The sequence below is a fragment of the Magallana gigas genome, chromosome 6, assembly GCF_963853765.1.
Source record: "Magallana gigas chromosome 6, xbMagGiga1.1, whole genome shotgun sequence".
In the NCBI taxonomy this organism is placed as follows: domain Eukaryota; kingdom Metazoa; phylum Mollusca; class Bivalvia; order Ostreida; family Ostreidae; genus Magallana; species Magallana gigas.
This window is the reverse complement of record NC_088858.1, coordinates 41,852,537-41,873,066: the sequence shown is the minus strand read 5'-3', so window position 1 is coordinate 41,873,066 and position 20,530 is coordinate 41,852,537. Positions and strand designations below refer to the sequence as shown.

Below are 20,530 nucleotides of genomic sequence, written 5' to 3'. Positions count from 1 at the left end.
TGCTTTGAGGCTGTATGATCGAGCCATAATTTTTGAGAACCTTAAATTTATCACTATTATGGGACCCAGTTCATTTAACAGGCATGGGACAATTACTTTTTCATAAAGGAAAAGCATGGGACAAAAACTTCCTTAGGTACCCGTGGGATGAACACTTCTTTAAAAATGAGTTACAATTCTCAACTCAAGAGGAACAATTAATATCTTTAAACATATTTCATTTTAAAAAAAATAATCATTTAGGAGGGAGTTACTCTCATTATTATCCAAAACTGTGTGACTTGCTCTCTTTAACTTACACTAAAATTCTATGAAAAGATGAAATTAGAAAGCTTATGCAATTCTGAGAAAAAATATGCATCATATTGCCAATTCCATTGAGGTCTAAGAAAAATATAGCCATTTAAGTGAACCTACCATTTCCCCACTCCTCTATTTAACACAGATTCATGGGGCTCTCCTTTAGTAAAACATATTAACTTAATCTTTTAGACATCAATTGTTGTTCAACCTCCTTGAATAAGAAACCTTATTCAGTACTACATACATCTACATAATATTACCATGATAAAAGCATCAAATCACTTAGAAATACTCTTACATGTATTACACTCCCCCTATTTTGATTGTCATAAAAAGCATTTATAGTTTGAAATATTTTACCTAATATTATGAAATTTGTGGCAATTTTCTAGGGTCATTTCTTACACATATTTGAAATAATCATCACTGATGCTCAGAAATTGCTCTTTTTTTGGTAAATTGGATGATTTGTAGCATTTTTATTCACAACTAGACATGCCATCCTGCATGTGTTTTTTTTTCATGAAAATGGAAGTTTAACAATCATATTTAGTGAATATCTTATCTATTCTGGTTTCTAGTCTCCTTTTGATAAACCATATGCATGCTAAAACAGTAGGACCTGCAAGTATGATATGCCTACCTTTAATTTAAATAAAATTCAAACACACCAGGGTAGCTGGAGATGGATAAGAATTTCATGAAAAATGTTCATTTTTACATGTATTTCTACATTTTTGACGCATATATACAATAAAAGGGTAAAAATATGTTGATTCTTGTTCGATTCAATAGAAGTACCATAAATATAGTAGCTAGATGTTATTTGAATGTCAAGTGTACCTTTACATATCATACATGTATATATGCGTAATAAAAGAAGAGAGATGATTTTTTAACTAATGTAAAAACATCTTAAATATCACTTTTGCACAGGATACATACACTTGGGTTTTTAAGGTTGATACTATGATAACTACATTTGTTTACATGTAATTACTACATTTGAAAGAGACATATTCTTATAAAAAAAAAATGGGTATTTATAATTAGTCAGGTTTCTTAATGTTATTTCATAAAACCAGAGAGCAACTTCACTGCAGATTTATAAATTTAATGATTAAATTGATAAAAACTGTTTTTATCGCTTATCTCAGTAATTAACTTAAGCCTATAAATTGTCATCAGGATAGGAAATTCCAACTTTCTGGGTAGGCCAAATTTTACTCAAGTGGTGGCCATTCTACACATGTAACCGAAGAGGGAGTATTTATAAACTCTCCTTCTGTATGCATATAAAAATAATTGTTTACATTGTACCTTTTGTAATTAAGTCTCCCAAAAGAAGTTTGGAGACATTGTTTTTGAAAGCGGTTTCTTCTTTTTCTTCTTTCTTGCCTTTGAACTTGTCCATCGCGTTTCTCAGAGATGGTTGAACAGAGTTGTACACAACTCAAGGATATGATAGGCCTGCATACCCTGTTTTAAATTTTGAATTTATTGTTTTTAAATTGGGGTTGGGCAACCATAGTTTTGGGGGGTCAAATAGGGGTGGGGTCTAACATTGAATCCTTAGGGAAAAATTATACACTGTATTGTAAATGGTTATAACTTGAAAACCGTTAAAGATATTGACATGGATTTTTCAAATGCTAAATATATTGAGTGTTAATTATGGTCAATACATGGTACATTATAGATATGATCTCTGGGGACTATATATATTCTCCAACCCCCAGGTTAATGGGAAATTACTTAATATTTGAAAAACCGTGACTCGATCCTCACCCTTAAACCATAAATATTCTTGTTCCTTGTGTAATGGGGCATCATATGGTATATAGGTTATGGCCATATGGGGGTGGTTCCGTCTACCCCTGACACAGGAAGTGCCCTAATTTAAATATCTCATTAAATTCCTATGAGATCCCCAACCCCAGACTACTTATATTCTTGTCATTTGTGTTAAGGGGCATCAAATGGTATGTAGGTTATGGGCCCTGGGGGTTTTCCTGACCCCCATTGAACAGGAAGTGCCCAAATATCTCAAAAATGGTTGAGATCCCCACCCCTAAACTAAATATATTCTTGTTCCTTGTGTCAAGGAGCATCAAATAGTATATAGGTCATGGGCCCCAAGGGTGGTCATGACCCCCCTCCCCCCCCCCCCCCCACCTTGAACAGGAAGTGCCCAAATATCTTGAAAATAGTCGAGATCCCCGCCCATTAATCATATATTTTCTTGTTCCTTGGGTCATGCCGGTTCACCTGATGTACAGTATCAAATCAAATCATATCAATCAATCAAAATTTTAAACAAAAATGAGTCTCCTTGCAGCAGTGAAAAGTAAGAGTTTATGGGTTTACATAAACAGAAATATTTTCATTAATATTCAATAGAATTGGTAATTTTTGGTATTTATTTTCTCAGAATTTGTTAAATCTTATTGTTATAAGCTCTATTAAGTCATTTCAAGAAGAATATGTTATCGATAGTACATATAATTTAGCACATGTAATTCATTAGATGGATATAATGACATTATCTAATAAATTAATACATTGGTTTTTTGAATACTAGTATTGCTTTTACTAGACTATATGATCAGACAATTGAATCATAAGAGTTTGTGGGTTTACATAAACAGAAATACTTTTATTAATATTCAATAGAATTGGTAATTCTTGGTATTTATTTTCTCAGAATTTGTTAGATCTTATTGTTATAAGCTCTATTAAGTCATTTCAAGAAGAATATGTTATTGATGGTACATATAATTTAGCACGTGTAATTCATTAGATGGATATAATGACATTATCTAATAAATTGATACATTGGTTGTTTGAATATTGCTTTCACTATACTATATGATCAGACAATTGAATCATAAGTGTTTAGTTAACCCCAACATACAATCAATCAAGATGATATATTTAGAGGACTTTTTATCCTCTGGGATAAAATATCCCAACATGGTGATTCATAGGATTTTAAATCCTATAAAAGCCTTTTAGAGGATTATTTATCCTATAAACACCAATGATGGGAGAAAAAATCCCACGGGAGTTTATATCCCACAAAGATTTTTTTCTCCCATGGGATTTTAGTGGGGTTTGAGATGGGATGAAAAATCCCACCAAAATCCCATGGGATTTTGATATTTGAGAGACAATTACAAGAAAACTAGAGCAATGTGTACATTCATGCTGACATGATAGGATCAAAGGAAAATGTCCCACCAAGATATATAAACAAAAGTAAGCTATGTCCAATGGAAATGGTAGCTAAAAGCCCGGACTTTGTCATGTCCGGACTTAAATGTCGCACTGTAAACCTCCATGGAGAGAGCTTATGGCCTCTGAATCAGACTGCAATATACTTTCAGTACATCCAGATGTGTCTCAAAAGGATTTTAATGTCTTTTATAGTTTGTACCTATACTGTTTATGCAGCTGCTTTGCCAATTCCCAAAAGATTTGATGTTGTTTCACCGTTAGTAAGGGAGTGTATTGCAGGAAGCAGTTGACAGTTCCTCACCAAAAATAATCTTTGGCTTTGTTAATGTCCAAAAGCTTTGCTTTTTGACCCCTATTTAGGTCTGTTCCAATTAAAATGTGATGAAACAACATATCCATCCGAAACCACAAAAGGACAAGAATAATGGTATCTTCTGCAACGACCAGTACCTTTTGTTCTTTTTCAAATGTTATCCCCGTTACAGATAACAATTAGTACATCTGCATTATCTTCAAAGTATTTGTTTTTTCGAATTTACCTTCTAGGAGACTAGACTAAAAATGCGCTGCTTGTGTTGGGACTACATGAGGAAAACATCTTTGTTTGATCGACAAGGCATATCCTCAGATTGCTTCTGTGGCAGTGATGCCTTTGCGGCGTCGCATGAGTGAGAAGTCTTTTGTGCTTGGATTATCAGAATACCCATCAAAGACAATCACAGCGCCAGGATACCTGTTTGACACATGTTCAATATATCTTCTACAAATGTCAGTAAAGTTTTCACCTTTCACCCAAGAAACCCAACGCAAAAGTGGCCCACCATCAAGTACATACTTAATATACTGGATGGGGTATTATCCGGATGGCAGTTTTTAAGACAGCAGGGTTTGACGCGTGTGCTTCTCTAGGTAAACCATTTGCATCCAACAATGCTGAAGGTATGTTGTACAACTCAAAAATGAGAACCTCAGACAAATCCATGTCCATGCCATTAGCCGTTAAAACAGCAATTGAGGGTCAATCAAATCAGGTACGTCATCAATTTTCATAAGGTTTCTGGATTTCAATGTGACAACTTGCTGAGGTCTTCTAAAAGAGTATGTTCAAATAGATTGCCATCTCATTGACTCAATGATACCTTCCCAAATTTCTTTTGCAATATCTGTCTCCTGTTACCCCAGTTTAAATGTTTCTTAGTAATGGCAACTTCCCAAAAGGATATCTGTCCTTTAGAAATCTCAGCATGCCCACAATATCCGTTTTTGTCCCTTTCCATTCCTGGGTTTTTTTTTAGCTGTTTACTACTACTAAATGCTTCACCTGTAAATTTATTTATTGCATTTTTAACCTCTGCATAGAAAGTAACCATGTGACCTTTGACAAACCACGTCCTCTTGTAAGCCCTCCTGATGACTTATCACTTCTCGTCAACAAGGTGGAGGTCTGTAGCCCCCCGGTCTCTATAAAGTGTGTTAAATTTCTCATAGTTTTTACTTAGGATAATTAAATCAAGCGAAAGGACTAAGTGCGGTTTTATGCAATTTTTGCCCCCCCAAAATCAAAGTTTCAGAGAGAGCTTTAAAATAAGGTGAAAGATATTTAAAATCATATTGGAAATAAAGGTGTAAAAGGTTATCACCACAGTGACGTCATAATGTAGAAATGACGTCATGAATATTGCATTATTTTGATAAATTGATGTTTTGTAGCAAAATGTGGGTGTTTTCCGATGGTTTTTCGACTGGGAAACATCAAGCGCAGGCTTGCTCAAGTACTATTTTTTAGTATGATATGTATAACTATCGGAAGAAAAACATATGTTAAAATCACACTTGAGCAGACCTGCGCTCTATACTTCCGAATGCAAAATATAGAGCAAAATTGAGAATATCTTCATTTGTTTGCAAATTTGCGGGAATTAGGTCATTTAAGTGACGTCATAGATAAACAGCGAGTGAGCAATGATGACTAAAATCAAGATTAAAGTTATAGGCATCCTCTTTACAATGATTTGTGAAGATTTCATTTTAATACGATACTATTTAAAAATTGGTTGAAATCGGGGGCAGATATTTGACCAAACCGCACATAGTCCTTTAAACATTTTTATCAATAGTTATTGTTATTATCTATCTTGTTTAAATAATACAACCTAACTTAGTTTAGCTTGCATACCAACTTGAACAGACCAAATATATATTGTAGATGTCTGTTCGGAAATTTAGGAGACATATACTCTTATTTCCATCGGGGAGGATGAACCATTGAAATATCACCGACAGGTACACCAAAATAGAGTTTATAAATGGGCAAAGTTTCTTGCCAATGGCATTATTACATCATTCCTGCTAAACTCTCTACCTTACCTTTGACTTGTGACCCGGAGCGGCCGCAAACTTATCGCTGCGACTTTGAAAGCTTCCCATTACTCCCATATTTCAATCGCCTTACCTACAAATTATTTAGAATTAATTCTTTAATTCTCACCTTTTGTTTAGATTTTAAAATGTTAACATTTGTATAACCTCTCCATTTTTGATTTTTGAGATAATCATCGCTAACCAAAATTCAAACAAGGTCACAGCAAAGCGGAGCATCCCTTCGCGAAATGAAAATATTGCGTGGGGAAATGCATTATTTAAAAATAAACATGTTATTGTAGTGATCAAATATTTAACTTGTTAAAAACCACTGAATCAAAATACTTTGTTTTTTCCTATCCCCATGCACGCCCTGGGGGGTTTCCATGGAGAGATTACAATGGTTCGAAATTTTGTTTTTCAACCATTCGCGCAGCAATTCATAAGTTATAGAGTTTATCAGCATACAAGAATGTTCTTTTTATAGGCCCTAAAGAATTCGAATGCATGCAACCCAAAACTATATAGAATATATATTTTAATTATTTTTGAATTATCCCTAGTAAAAGAAATAAATTAGTGAGGAATTCATCTGGTTCTGAATATTGACACTTTGTGACAAGGCTTTTAAAATCGTTTTAGAAAGTCAATAATTTAAACAATCAGGTTTTCTCTTTTAACTTGTTTTTATATTAATACTAGAAAACTGACCAGTCAGGAAGGGCACCGCTATGGCAATTAATATCGAGAAGTGAAAAAAACTTTGAATTCCATCCTCTTTATATTAACAATGATGAAAAATAAATGCCCGGCAGAAGATGTAAAGAACTGGAATATATAGGATCTCGTGATTTGTAGTTGGATATTATTTTCATTCAACAACTAAAGTGTTTTTTTCTTGAGCCTTAGTGAGGGGATAAAACACACAAGTTGGATAAAAATCATATTATACATGTACTACAAATAATATGAGATTATATTTATCCAATGTTTTATACACCACAATCAATGTTTACACTGTTTATAAAACGCCACATTATTTTACTTCATTATGCCTACGCAAATCCAATTGTAAAGCCACAACTGTGGGATATCAATAAAATATCCAATGAGTCATATCCACAGGATAAAGTGGGTTAACATGGGATGAAATAAAATTTGTTAAAAAAACAAAGAATTGAAACCAATGCAATGATACCTAGGCTTTGCCTCAACTTCAAACAAACATCACTTGCAGACACATGTGTACGGTAATACATATAACCGATAAAGACCTTAGATTTTCTGAAACAGGCAAGATATTAATCTCAGGGGATTAATTATCCTGCTCTCATCCATTTATTGAATTTAATCAGGGCTTACAGAAGGAACATTTTCAGGTACTATTCTTAAGTTTCCTTTAATATAAACATAGCAACCAAAAACAACAACAACACCAAAACACCCATTAAAAAAGAAAAAAAAAGAATCAAAAAACTGATATCTAATAAAAAAAAATTTCATTTTATTGTAATTCATATATTTTTTTTATTTTACAGAATATAAGTATTTGGACTAGAATGAAATATATTCTTTATCAAATACCATCCTTTAAACTGAGGGGTAAAAATATTAGGGTGCAGCTCATGGAATGAGAGTTTAATTTGCTTCAAAACAAACATCAGTGCAGACAAAGGTGTTCATTAATCTTCATATGAGAGATAGAGATAAGCCTCTAAATTTTCTGCAGCAGGCAAGATAATTAATCCCAGGGGATTAATTGTTCTGCTCTCTCATCCTTTTCTTCTAAACTTACAATAAGATATTTTTTCTCAAAAATGACAGAATGGGGTTATTATCTGATTACCTGTTAAAATTAATAGCATTAAGGCAGAACAAAATAAAATGAATAATTTAAAAATTACATCGTGAAAAAGGATATCTTAATATATATCTTGATTTTAGAATTCAATAAAATTATCATAAATCATTGTGTACGGTATTTTAACCAAAATAAAATATGAATATTATATTCTAAATCCTTATTTCAAAGAATGTACACAATACTACACATCATTCAAAATTGACCTTAACTTCAAAACAAAGTTCATTTGCAGACACAGGCAGTGCAGTAATTAATCTCAATGTGACAGATAAAGATAAAGGTTAGGATTTTCTTCCTGTGGAAGGTTAATTAATCCCAAGGACAAATATTGCACAGCCTTCCATGTATACAATTGTAACATTCTCAGCAGTTATCTCTCTTTGCCCATTCATTCTCAGCAGTTATCTCTCCTTTTGCATAGTTAGGAATCTACCCCACCACCCCAGCTCCAAACCAGAAGACATAGAGAACCAAACTTGGCATCAAAATATGTATTTCTGCCTACTGAACTTCCTTTTGCATAGTTAGGAATCTACCCCACCACCCCAGCTCCAAACCAGAAGACATAGAGAACCAAACTTGGCATCAAAATATGTATTTCTGCCTACTGAACTACCATACCAAATTTGAACTTGATTGGGCAATCATAAAAAAAGTTATTAGAAAAAAACAGGAAATTTGTGGACGGAAGAGTGACAGACGGACGGACAGAAGGACGGACGGACAGAGTGATTACTATACTAGGGCACCCGCAAATCCTTGCGGGGCCCTAACAAAACAAATAGAGTAAAATTAAAGAAATGGTCAAATTTGTAGTATAGTTTGCTACCCAAAAATTGTTAATGCATCTACTTGGCATCAGTTGTAAATTGACATCATATCTGAGTTGAAACAATATGTTTGTGTTAATTTCGGGAACAGAGGATATTCTGGCTGGTTGTAGGTAAACAGTATAAACATGATTCATTCTGGCTGGTTGTAGGTAAACAGTATAAACATGATTAATTAATAAATGTGAAAATATTTATTCCAAATGGATAATTCTTTCGGTGCATGGGGAATGGGTGCATTTACATGGTTGTACAATTCCTCCCATTACTAGCGAAACACACAACAAACGTGTTAACTTTATTGACATAATTTCTAAAATTCTCTTTATCCAGTGATCGACACATACATTACACATTTAACCGTTAGACAATAAATACATGCACATTTCAGTTTCATAAACGTAGCTAAGGTCTGAAGATTAATAGTGTGCTCTGTAGGAAATTCTAGTTTACATTACGTAATTTTAACTCCAATATTTTAAAAAGAGTAACGTACCTACAGCGATTAACATGAAATGAATCCCCGGTTAATCATGCTAACGATAATCGTTAAAGTCTCTTTCAAATTCTTATTTTCCTCCATTTTCTATAATTATTCGATATTTATAAATACCTCTTGATTCTGACGATATCCATTAAATAGTGTGAAAAAATCCCAAGAGTTCCCTTTTACAACGCCCCATCTAGCTTGTCAGGTTTCAATACACAGCGAAAAATAGAAAGTCTTCCGGGATTTTGCATGCATCAGCGACAATTAAGCCGAATGATAACGTTGAAAAATTGTGCGAGGTATTACGAGTGACTTCCGAATGGTGAAAAGATGTCAAAAAGATGTCAACATTCCCCATTATAAATCTTTGCAGGAAATCTGTTTTCGTTCTTATGAATTTTCACGAGGGAGAAATATTACTGAAAATACTTTTTTTTCTGTAACCACATTGATTTCTGTCAGGGCCAGCCATTTTGACGTCTTCAAAAAAGACTGATTCTGATTGGACCATCAGGAATATAAACCAATGAAATTGAGTTTAAGTTGATGTGGCTGCAGAATAAAAGTTCAGTTTTAAGGAATTTAATCGGAATTTGAGGATGTAAGTAGCGTGCATTCGATGTGAGATTATTAAAGATTAGTGTGAATGTTTCTCCATTTGTCGAGATACTGTTCTTGTCGTAGGCAAAATCCTATCGTGAGCCCTGGACCGTAAATGTCCGAGTAAAAATAAACTGGCGACTTCGAGAGAATAGTGATGTATATCTCCGCTGTTGTGAAATTGTAAAAAATGTAGAAAATAAAGCAAATAAATAAAGTGTTGAACTATTTCACCATGGATCGGACAATATTTACCAAGCATCGGACATTCAGTAGAGATTAAAAATTACAACATTTTTCTGATTTTAATGCAAAAATACAAAGGTTCGAAGAAATAAATTCATTTAATTGCTTTTCAGATTTCTTTTAATGTAAATCCTCAAATCTACATATAGGAATTTTTTGTTAGTGTCTCTGTATAAAGAAATATTTATCATGAGGGATTCTTTATTGTGCCAGCTCATACGGGAACTTTGGACTAAAAAGGATATGTCCGCAAAACACGATTTTTAAGGCGTCTTTTCTTTTTGATGTATTATTAAGCCTAATGAATCATTAAAATTTAGTTAAATCATTAGATAATAAACACATTTAAGTGTTGTAAAAAACCGTTATTAAAGGGATATTAGTTAATGCAGCATTAAAAATATTAAAGCTGAACACCGCTCGTAAATAGGCACTGTCCGCCATATGTGTGGACGTACATTTTGCCTCGCCGTGTTACTCGGTCGCGATCAAATTATCAAATTTTACGGACCTTTTTGAAGCCAGGAGAATACTAACATCAAATAAATTGGTCAATGCATTATTTACGAACAGAAAATGAACATAAGATAAGAAAAAAATGCATAAAATCTAAAGACCACGAAAGGAATACTATATGTCGGCCACGAGGTTCAGGTGTGCAATCGGGTGTAACGAAATCGAGGGGTTTATATACCAGGTATCTGTGTGACGGTGCCTATTTACGAGCGGTGTTCAGCTTTAATATGTCATTAAAGCGTTCTTATTCTGTAAATATTACCCATAATGCTTCATTTTATACAAAGGTGGATAAATGTTATGATAATTCAGTATCGTGTGTTTTGTAAACAAAATCGAAGTGTAAACAAAATCAAAGTGTAAATTGATAAAGACAAAAAGAATATTTGAAAAAAAAAACCCGCTAGTTACAGTATCAGCAGTAAAATTGCTAGGATCTGCCACCAAAATGGGGACATATGTGACGTTATCAAGTAAAACAAATGGAAGCTATGGCCTTTGTTGCTGCTTGTCAGAGGCCATTGACATATAGGCAGAGGCTTATGGCAAAGTAAGTTTAATATGTCAGTGATATACCTGCAACTCTGTAGAGAGAGAATGTGATCTTTTGTTTTGGAACCGATGATTGGATCAATCAGATCCACAATTTACTTTATCCAATCTTTACCAAACCGATATTTCCCCCGAATTTCCTCTTTAGACATATTGTCGATGGATAAACGTTCTCGAATCACCCTGTCTGCCTTTTTTTCTCTAAATTATGAAACATTACGTTGAATTACGCCATTGTTATTTAGCGTTAATTAAACCCTATTGGCATCATTAAATGTGCGAAGTTAATGAAGTTTCAATGAACTGTTTTTTTATTTAAACTTTGATATAACGAAAATTAATGACTCATTAATTATTTGCAGTTTAATAATGCTTTAATAAACCATTGAATATTGATATAACAGGATCTAGATGTAACCGAGCAGTCAAGGAAAATGAAGATGGTGTACTGTGTATCTGATTACTTTATTTTTATTTTGAATATAGAGGCATTGACCTACAAAATTTAACATAATATGAGAAAACTGACAAAATGAAAGAAAAAACATTAGCTATAAGTTACCACAAATACATTAAACGTTTCATAAAAAATCAATTACAGTGCGTACTGTAAAGAAAGCTAACCTTTGAACTTTACAGACACATTCCAAGTATTGTAACTTTAATTACAAAAATACACTTTAGTATTGACAATGCAATTAAAACAAAACCAGAGACTAAACATTTACACTGATAAGTAAAACAATGTAAGTTAATATTACATACCATAAGACGCCACAGATATCAACCGGATGGTATTTTCTTGAAACGGTATACTGCTTTAACTTAATTAGAAGTATAGGTAACCTATTTATACACCTAGCTTCAAAATGAAATTAAAGATAGGAAGAACTCAATTTACTTGCGCAGTTAAACTTTGACTGATATAATTTTAAGAGTCTATTGAACAAAACGAAAAATAGAAAAAACAAAACGAATGAATACACATAGACATATTACTCTACTATCACATAGATATCTAAATTCTTGCATCAGCTGTTTAAAAACAAAAGTTGTAGATGACGTATCTCGGGCACTTGATACAAATATCAATATTGACGTGTGTATCCAAACAATGGATAAACTTATGTTGGTCCAGCATAGGAACCATGCCATTGCGCCAAACAGTAATAATTAAGCCGTTGATCCGATATTGGTCTAATGTAATCATGCAAACTGCGATATATATCCGACTTAACAACCATATAGTTTTTTAAATTAACAAAAATGACATTACAGTACATTTGTGTTTCGATGCACGTTTCTTATCTCCGGCTTACCAAAACATTCAAGGTTTTTGTTGGGTTTATCATATTGTAGTGCATTTTTAGATATGTTGTTTTGAGGTAATCCCCGAATGCCTTCTTTGAAACTCGGGAAAAAAATCTCTCCTAATAATTGGACAAAATCTTTATCGTTATAATTTTTAGTTCTAACATGTAGAATAAACAACAAACATTTTTAGTGGTTTTAATCTTTTTCAGTTAGTTAAGACAAACATCGTTTCAGATGTGTGTTTATTCTTATTTCGAAATTTCCGCAATTGAAATCCTCCGTTCTCAGCATACCATAGTTTAACTTCTCCTAATGTCTGGGGTAGTTCTATTCCACGTGTTTCTGGTAGATACAATATTATGATAGTAACACCAAAGCACATAATAGAAAATATCATCCCTGGAGCCCACGGTATATGTGTAGCCTGTAATTGATTTGAAATGCCATAAACAAGTATACGTGTCATTTCAAGTCATAAAATTAAATATTAATTTATTTAGAAACAAAATTTACCAAAGTTCCAGCAAAGGGAGATATAATTCCACCTATTCTGGATACTGCCGAACACATTCCGAATGAGAGATTTCTTTTTAAAAGAAGTAAAGTTGAGAAAATTAATACATTTACTGTACATATACATGTTGTTTATTGATAGGATTTTATGTCAAAAGTAGGAGCTATCGTAATTCTAGTTACCTTAAATTTGTCGGAAATAGTTCAGGTGTAAACAAAAATAAAACGCTGAATGCACCACCCACTGACATTTTCCCAGCAAATGTAGCTATTACAGATAGCATGATAAAGGATTGATTTCCATCTGCATTAGACAAAAATACTCATATTTCTTAAGATTTGCTATACCGGATAAAACAACCTTAATTCGTGTAACGAATGCAGCTTTAAATATTGTATTTAGATATCGTATAAACTGTCATACTGTTATTGAAGCTGAACATCGTTTTAGTATATATATCATAATCCTTTTTATAAACAACTGCATGTACGATGTAAATATTGTTTACTTTTTGATAACGCATTTTAGACGTAGAAGATTTTTAATAAAAATTAAATATTTGTAACTTCATACGTGATGCTTTAAAAAGGCTGTCCAAGCAAACATCAGGCTAATATATCAGAAAACGTCGCTCATCGATTTTTTACGAATTTTTTGTTTTCCCTCTGAAATAGTTTCTTTGTATTCTCTTTTAACCCACAATAATGATGAATTGCTTGAAAAAAATTTTTTAGTGGTTATTTGGACGGGAAGATATATATTTCATTCTCTTATATAAATCATTGAAACCATGTACCAAAATGTGAGCTTTAAAATCCAATACATTGTTATTGGTGAGGGTTTGTATTTTTTATAAATGAGAAAAATATTTTGGCTTTTTATTGATAAAATAAAATGAGTGGGAAAGCTTGCGTTGAAAAATTGTAGACAAGTATATTTTGGTAATGTTCGATAATATCAGTTACCTCCCTTGCCAAATGAATATTTGGAAGCTTAAAAACTCAAGAAAAAAATAAAAGCAGTAAAATTTCAAATTACTGTTACCAGACGAATTTCAACAAGTCAGACAAAAATTATGCAGCTATGGGTACATTGGTACACATCCACTCCTCAAAGAAAAAAGCAAGAGGTGTTCACTTGATGACGACAAAGGAATGTTATTTCTTGACAAATGGGTAGTTCAAGAGGGGTCAGGTAAATAATATGCATTGAGAGAGAGAGAGAGAGAGACATCATTCTTACATTTATATTATTTAATATCAGATGTTTACTTGCACATTTATTTTTGTATTAATTGCATTCACATACAATGAACAAATCTTTGTTAAAAGGAAAGTACAACAATAACCATAGAGTGTTTCATGTGGTTAATATTGGGAAAATATCCTACAAATGTTTTAGATAGGATTGTGTTGTGATTTGGAGTACTACTTTTTTCCTTTGATAGGTCAATTTAGTTTTCAATCTTCGTCTCTTTAATTTTCGTAATTGAAAAATATTGCTTTGTTAAAAATTGAAGAAAAAAAATGTTATGAAATGACGAGTTTTTATAACTCACACAGCAAAACATATGAGGTGTTTTTTTTTTTTTTTGTTAGCACAGCAATATTATCTAACACAGCAGCTTTTGACTTGGCAATCGGTCAGAGTACATATCTGACATGTGACAAAAATGTAAATAAACAATTTCACACAACAGTATGCTATTAGTTTTGCTAATGATAATCAGAATATGAAATGGAATCTCTGTATGTGTTCCACAATATTTATTATCAATTTTAAGATCTTAACACTTGAAGGTACATGAATTTGTTTTATAATGTGTTTCTCTATTTTTTTTTAGAGAAGTGCAAATGAAATATTCTTCTGGAAAATACTGTCCTTCTACATTTAAACTTGGATAAAACATAGAAAAAAAACCTACAAGATTGCTGAAAGAAAAAAAACTATCAAGTTGCTTGGCATGATGGATCTGGATGACTTTTACAGCATCTTATATCATGGGTAAAAATAATATCCCTGCATATGAAACAGTGAAAGTGTGCCGAATAAGAAAGAAGATCAAGAAGGGGGTTCAGGGATTATATGACGCAGTAATTTGAAAGGATATATTTAGATGGCAGAGAAACTAACTAGATTTGCAAGTCATTATATAAATTGCCACATTCATTTAAATTAACCAATGTTTTCCTAAGGAGTGGTTGAATTTCTAGAAGATATCACTTGGAATTTGTTTTTCTCAATTTAATCATCTGCACATTTTTCTTCAATGAATAAAGGATGCAAACAAGACTAAAATAAGATGCTTTGAAGTTTGTCGGATTGACCACATGAGAGAGAGAGAGAAGTTGAATGAATTTGTCTTCATGCATCATGCACTGTATGTACATGTTATAATTAGCATTTTAATACTCAATAAATTGTTATCTTGCATGAGTTTATTCTCTGTTTATTTATTCCAAATTGCTACTGCACATTTTCTTAGATAACTAATTTAAATTTAATGTTATTATTAGTTTGATATCTTCATCTATTATGGTTGTTCGTCATACTATGAAAGTAACTTATACTAGCCTAGTTTTGAGATTTCAATATCTTGAGTACATAACTAAATATAATTAAATATATTAATTAGTACAACAATATCCACTGTTAACATGCAAATACATGTACTGACATCACTTAGCATTAGCAATATTATAAAATAACACTTTCCAAGTAAATTGTCCAAACATAGCATTTATACATGTTCATGAAATGTATTCTTTCACTCTTATGCATTGCTTATTTATTCAAATATGTACAACATGCTTGAAAGTTAGTCAGCTGAGCAATTTAGAAATACATTTTTCAAAAGAGGAAAATACAGTTTAAAAGAGGCACACTGATTCTTATATGACCATGGATTTGATTTGGGAATATGGTTTAAAGGTGGGGGGTTGTTGTTTCAAAGCATACTGTCCCATGTATATTTTAGCTGCTCATCATACATGGTTTATAAAATTATAAAATATGGGGGATGGGGGATCCAAAAATGGGGGGGGGGGTGATGTCTGACGTTTCTGCTAGATTCATTGTGGACTTAGTCTGACTAAATAATTGTTGTATACCAGTCTGTTTATGTTAGTTTTTACCCAAAAGTTTAACACCTGCCTAGAATTTCCAAAAGCTACCCGACTGAAAGTAGAGGTCACATTTCTTAGTTCTCATTCCAAAACAGTTGTATGCATTCATTTTGAAACTTTGGATTGAAAATGTTGCTAATGGCACTAATATAGAGATAATGACGAATTCAAATGTTACTACTAAGAAGAAACAATATTTTTACAACTTTTTTTTACAACTTCTGTGACCTTTTTGCACTAAACATGTTCCGAATTCAAAAATAGACATTTTTCTGCCTAGTTAGACATACAATGAACTTTTCCTTTCACATGTATTACAATCATGTTAAAATGAAGTGATACACAAAAATTTATTGAAATCCAAGACATAGCATGTGCAAAGCCCTGCCTGAATTTTGCTTGGACAGCCTCTTAACATAAGAAAATATATGTATAACTGGTGAAATAGATACACTAAAAATTGTTTTAAACGTCCTTCATATAACATATCTCATTATCTCATCTAGAGCCATAAAACTTGGTATATCTTAACAGTGTAAATATCCTGCCAGCGCATGATAGCATCTCTGTGAATTGTGTTGACCCTTTGTTTTATTTATTGAATATTGGTAATAAAAGAGGATCGGTTAAAATCTAAAAAGTCTCACCATGTGTTGATTTCATAATTAAAACAGAGCCCACCTGAAAAATAGTTAAAAAGAGTAGCTAGTGCCAAGAATGTTCCTGCCATGCCGAGAAACAATATTGCAACAGTCCGTCGTCCGAACCTGAAATAAGAAATCAGGAGTGCTACATGTAGTTGATTGTTATCAAGTATTAACCGTTTTTATTTTGAAATATTATAATCAAAATTTATTTAAAAACATGAAAATTCATAAACTATAGAAATGAATTCTTTACTTTCACAATAAAATAAAGTGTTGTGGCGTACATTTAAGTCTTACCGGAAAAGCATAGGATATTCTATGAACAATGCAATGTATTCCACACAAACCGAGAAGAAAAAATTAAGGAAGCGATTTCCCACCAATGATGTCGATGTCAATGTGAGACTATAGTATGTCAATGTTACTGTAAACCTAAAATAAATGAAATGCTACATGTATTTAATTTCGTCATGTCTAACGGTTGAAAGTGAAAAAAAAGTTCAAAAATAAATTTTCTTTATTCCAAAACATGAACTGACCAAATAAATGTTATTTATTCTAAAAATGAATTGACCAATCGAAAAATTTGTTAGACAATTAGGATTCAGACCCATCTTATCGTGCATTTATACATGTAGTATAACTTATACTATTATTATTATTTTATGTTTTAAAGCTTTAACCCAGATAAAGAGATTAATGAGAACATGCTGAAACTAGTGATATACTTAAGGACGTCGTTTACTCAGGGTTTGAGTTCTCACAATCCGGATTGTTAAAAAGTTCAATGTCATGAGTAAAATTTGTTCTAAACACTAAAGGTATTTATGAAATGAATTATTATTGACAAACCATTCGATATTTTTACTATATCATGGAATTAGGCTCAAACAAAGTTGGACTTTTAGCAAAGCAGAGGAAATTCGGACTAAAATTTTCAGATTTTGTTTTTCACTTAAATATTTTGGTAGTACTGTAATATTCAAAGTTAAGATTTTATTTATTAGTGAACATACTTTTGCATATTTTCTGTTGGTTTTATCTCACTTTTTCATTTAGATATTTGAATGGCACACACTACAAAAATATTGAAAAATGCTTAAAAACGATAAAAGACACCATATCTCAAAATTTTGATCATTGACCTCATATAACTTTTATACCAGCAGAGTAAGGTCAATATGCCTAGTTTAAAGCTATAAATGTTTTAGTATTATCATCATTCAATTTTTTGTAAAATTGAATCAAAAAAGGGTAGGAATTTGAAAACTGATAGAGGAAATTCGGACTGGAATATTCAAAAAAATTGTGGATGAAAACTTGATGCTTTGTGTCTGTTCAGTGTCACTGCCATTCATAAACTGTATTTCATTTTTAAAAGAGTTAAGCAATTTGTATTATTTTCACAATTAAGAAAATTTCAATCATGGTATAAAATTTCTAGGGACTTTTCTTATATTTTCAAAAAATATTCAGTGGCCATTATCTCAAAAAGTAGGTCATTGACCTACTTTTTTGAAAGTGGAAAATATCACTACAATGATAGGTCTTTAACACACAATAGATGGTTTTTCATTATCATCAGTGGAATTTTTTTTCATTCTGAGTAAACGTATACCTTAACAAGTTTTGGAAGAGTTTTACACTGTTTCATACGTACCAGGCAAAATACACCAGAAGTGATATCAGTAGGACGGATTTATTTTGTAGGATGGTCAAAAATGAATACTTTTCTACAATTGTTAGTTTGTTACTGCTATCCAGTAAAGATTCCTCATAGTCTGGTTTTTCTTTGCTCGAAACATTCATTTTCTTCTTTAAATTAGCTTTTAATTCCCTATAATCTATTTTGTTCCACCTAGATACTTTTAGTAATATTCTGTCGACTTCTTTTGTTTTTCCGTTGACAATCAGCCATCGTAATGATTCGTCTTGAACCCTACAAATACCATATTAGTTCTGTTTTTACAAATTTGTCATTATTTACCAAAATATAATGAAACAAATTGATCAAAGTCTTTAAATATTTTATAGTTCATACTTGCTAGTATTGAATCAAGCTCAAAAGCGAAAAACAACTCAATACAATTTGTAGATATCTCCAGGAGTAGTCTTGGAGCAAATAGGCTATACCGGACATACAGTACAGCTCACGAGTATCCCGACAAAAACACCGACCACCGTGTTTGAAAGTCCACGCTGAGCGTGGAAGTGTCGGTACCTTTGATCTATTGTTCTCTGTTACGGCCACGAAACGAGAAAAAACACAGCGCGACACGGTGCAACGCGATGCAACACGGACAGTAACACGGTGTAACACGCGGTATTTACCTGTGAAAAAAGAAGGATTTAGGAATAAAACTTATAAAGAATAAAATATTTATTGATGTACGTAAGAGAATTAAAGAAAAAGACAATGAAATAGAAATAAACAAATAAAATTTTTAGGCACGCAATTTTCAGACGTATGCGATTGTTATGGCAGTTTCAATAGTGCATAGAATCATAACTGTGATCTTCTCACTTAGGCTATACTCTATTCAACGATAACAAATCTAACGGGTTGTTGAAAACAACTGTACTTTTTCTAAATAATATAAGTATACAGCTTTATATTCATATTTTCAAATTTTCTTTCTTTTATACATATGTGTGATGTACTTGTCCATGTAGTACCGCACGGTACATATTCATAGCGCTAAGAAGCCGTGGATCGGTACTTGATAATTTTTTATTTCATCTTTATAAGCAACTTGAGTTTAGAAATTATTTGTGTTCCAACAAACTACTCAGTATTGCAATAATTACTGTTTGATTGTTTAATGATCGTCATATGAGAGAGAGAGAGAGAGAGAGAGAGAGAGAGAATACTGGTATGAGTTTAATTTTAAGTACATTTCACTTGTAATTCAGTGTAATAAGTTAGATTTATAGTTTCCCTTATATTGAACCCTTTTCCCTAAAATTGCGATAGAATCTATGTAGTCAGAGTCCACGTGCTATCCCTGTCAATCAAATCAGCCCGCGAGATAGACCACGTGCTCCTTCCATGACTTCCATGATAAGGAATAAATGTCGTTCTATTGTTTTTTTAAGTCCGCAAAATAGAAAAATGTTTAACAATGAAGTATTTAGTGTTTGAAATGTTAAGTTTTTTCATTCTTATATTGCATGTATGAGGGTTGGAATATTGCGCTGTAAAATCTCTCTCTCTCTCTCTCTCTCTCTCTCTCTCTCTCTGTACTTTTGTCTTTTGTGCAATCATTTTAGAATTATAAGAGTTCTATTTGTATGAATTTAATTCTTTTTTTTAGATCCATGGTTTTAATAACGATTTCAACACAATGACTAGAAGTTTGTAAAGTATAGGATGTAATAAGATTTTTCGTTAAAATTTCGACGCTATATCACACCACACATATATTAGATTGGTTATAAAGTAAATAAAGTTGTGTTTGTTATTAATGCTTGGAAAAAGTTACCGGTATTATCTCATTCATCTTTTTAATCAATCAGGTTTTTTCGTACATACATGTATGTGTACCCGGTAAATAATTTCTTATCGCAAGTTAATACTTTGTGAAATTCCCGCATTTTTAGAGTTGCTGAATTCGGAATTGTTCTCCGGATCCACGCGCCGATAGTCTTACGTGTAGTAGTTTGTGTACACATCTACAGACAATTTTTTGTTTGTTAGAAATTAGGAAAAATCATGGAACTAACAAAGTAGAAGTAAAATATATTCAGACCATACACACGACGGGTTGTGATGAGTTACCAAACAGGTGTCCGTGGAAAGGTGTGAATAACGGCATCTCGAATACACCTGTTCAGACGTCCAAATATACACACAGTTAGTTGTAAATTACAATGACACCTAACAAGACAGACAATAACACCTGTTGTGTATAGAACCCAAGATGAAAGACAA

The 20,530-nt window shown here is 32.3% G+C and overlaps 1 non-coding gene across 1 annotated transcript; it reads right to left on the bottom strand.

Moving 5' to 3' along the window:
- Positions 1-11,449: 11,449 nt before the first annotated feature.
- LOC105327562 (uncharacterized) lies at positions 11,450-18,734 on the bottom strand. The gene is made up of 7 exons (XR_010714581.1): positions 18,641-18,734; positions 18,260-18,538; positions 16,897-17,031; positions 16,634-16,719; positions 13,010-13,130; positions 12,827-12,899; positions 11,450-12,737 (listed from the first exon to the last, which is right to left on the bottom strand). It is a non-coding gene; the product is annotated as an uncharacterized protein (transcript).
- Between the last annotated feature and the right edge of the window lie 1,796 nt (positions 18,735-20,530).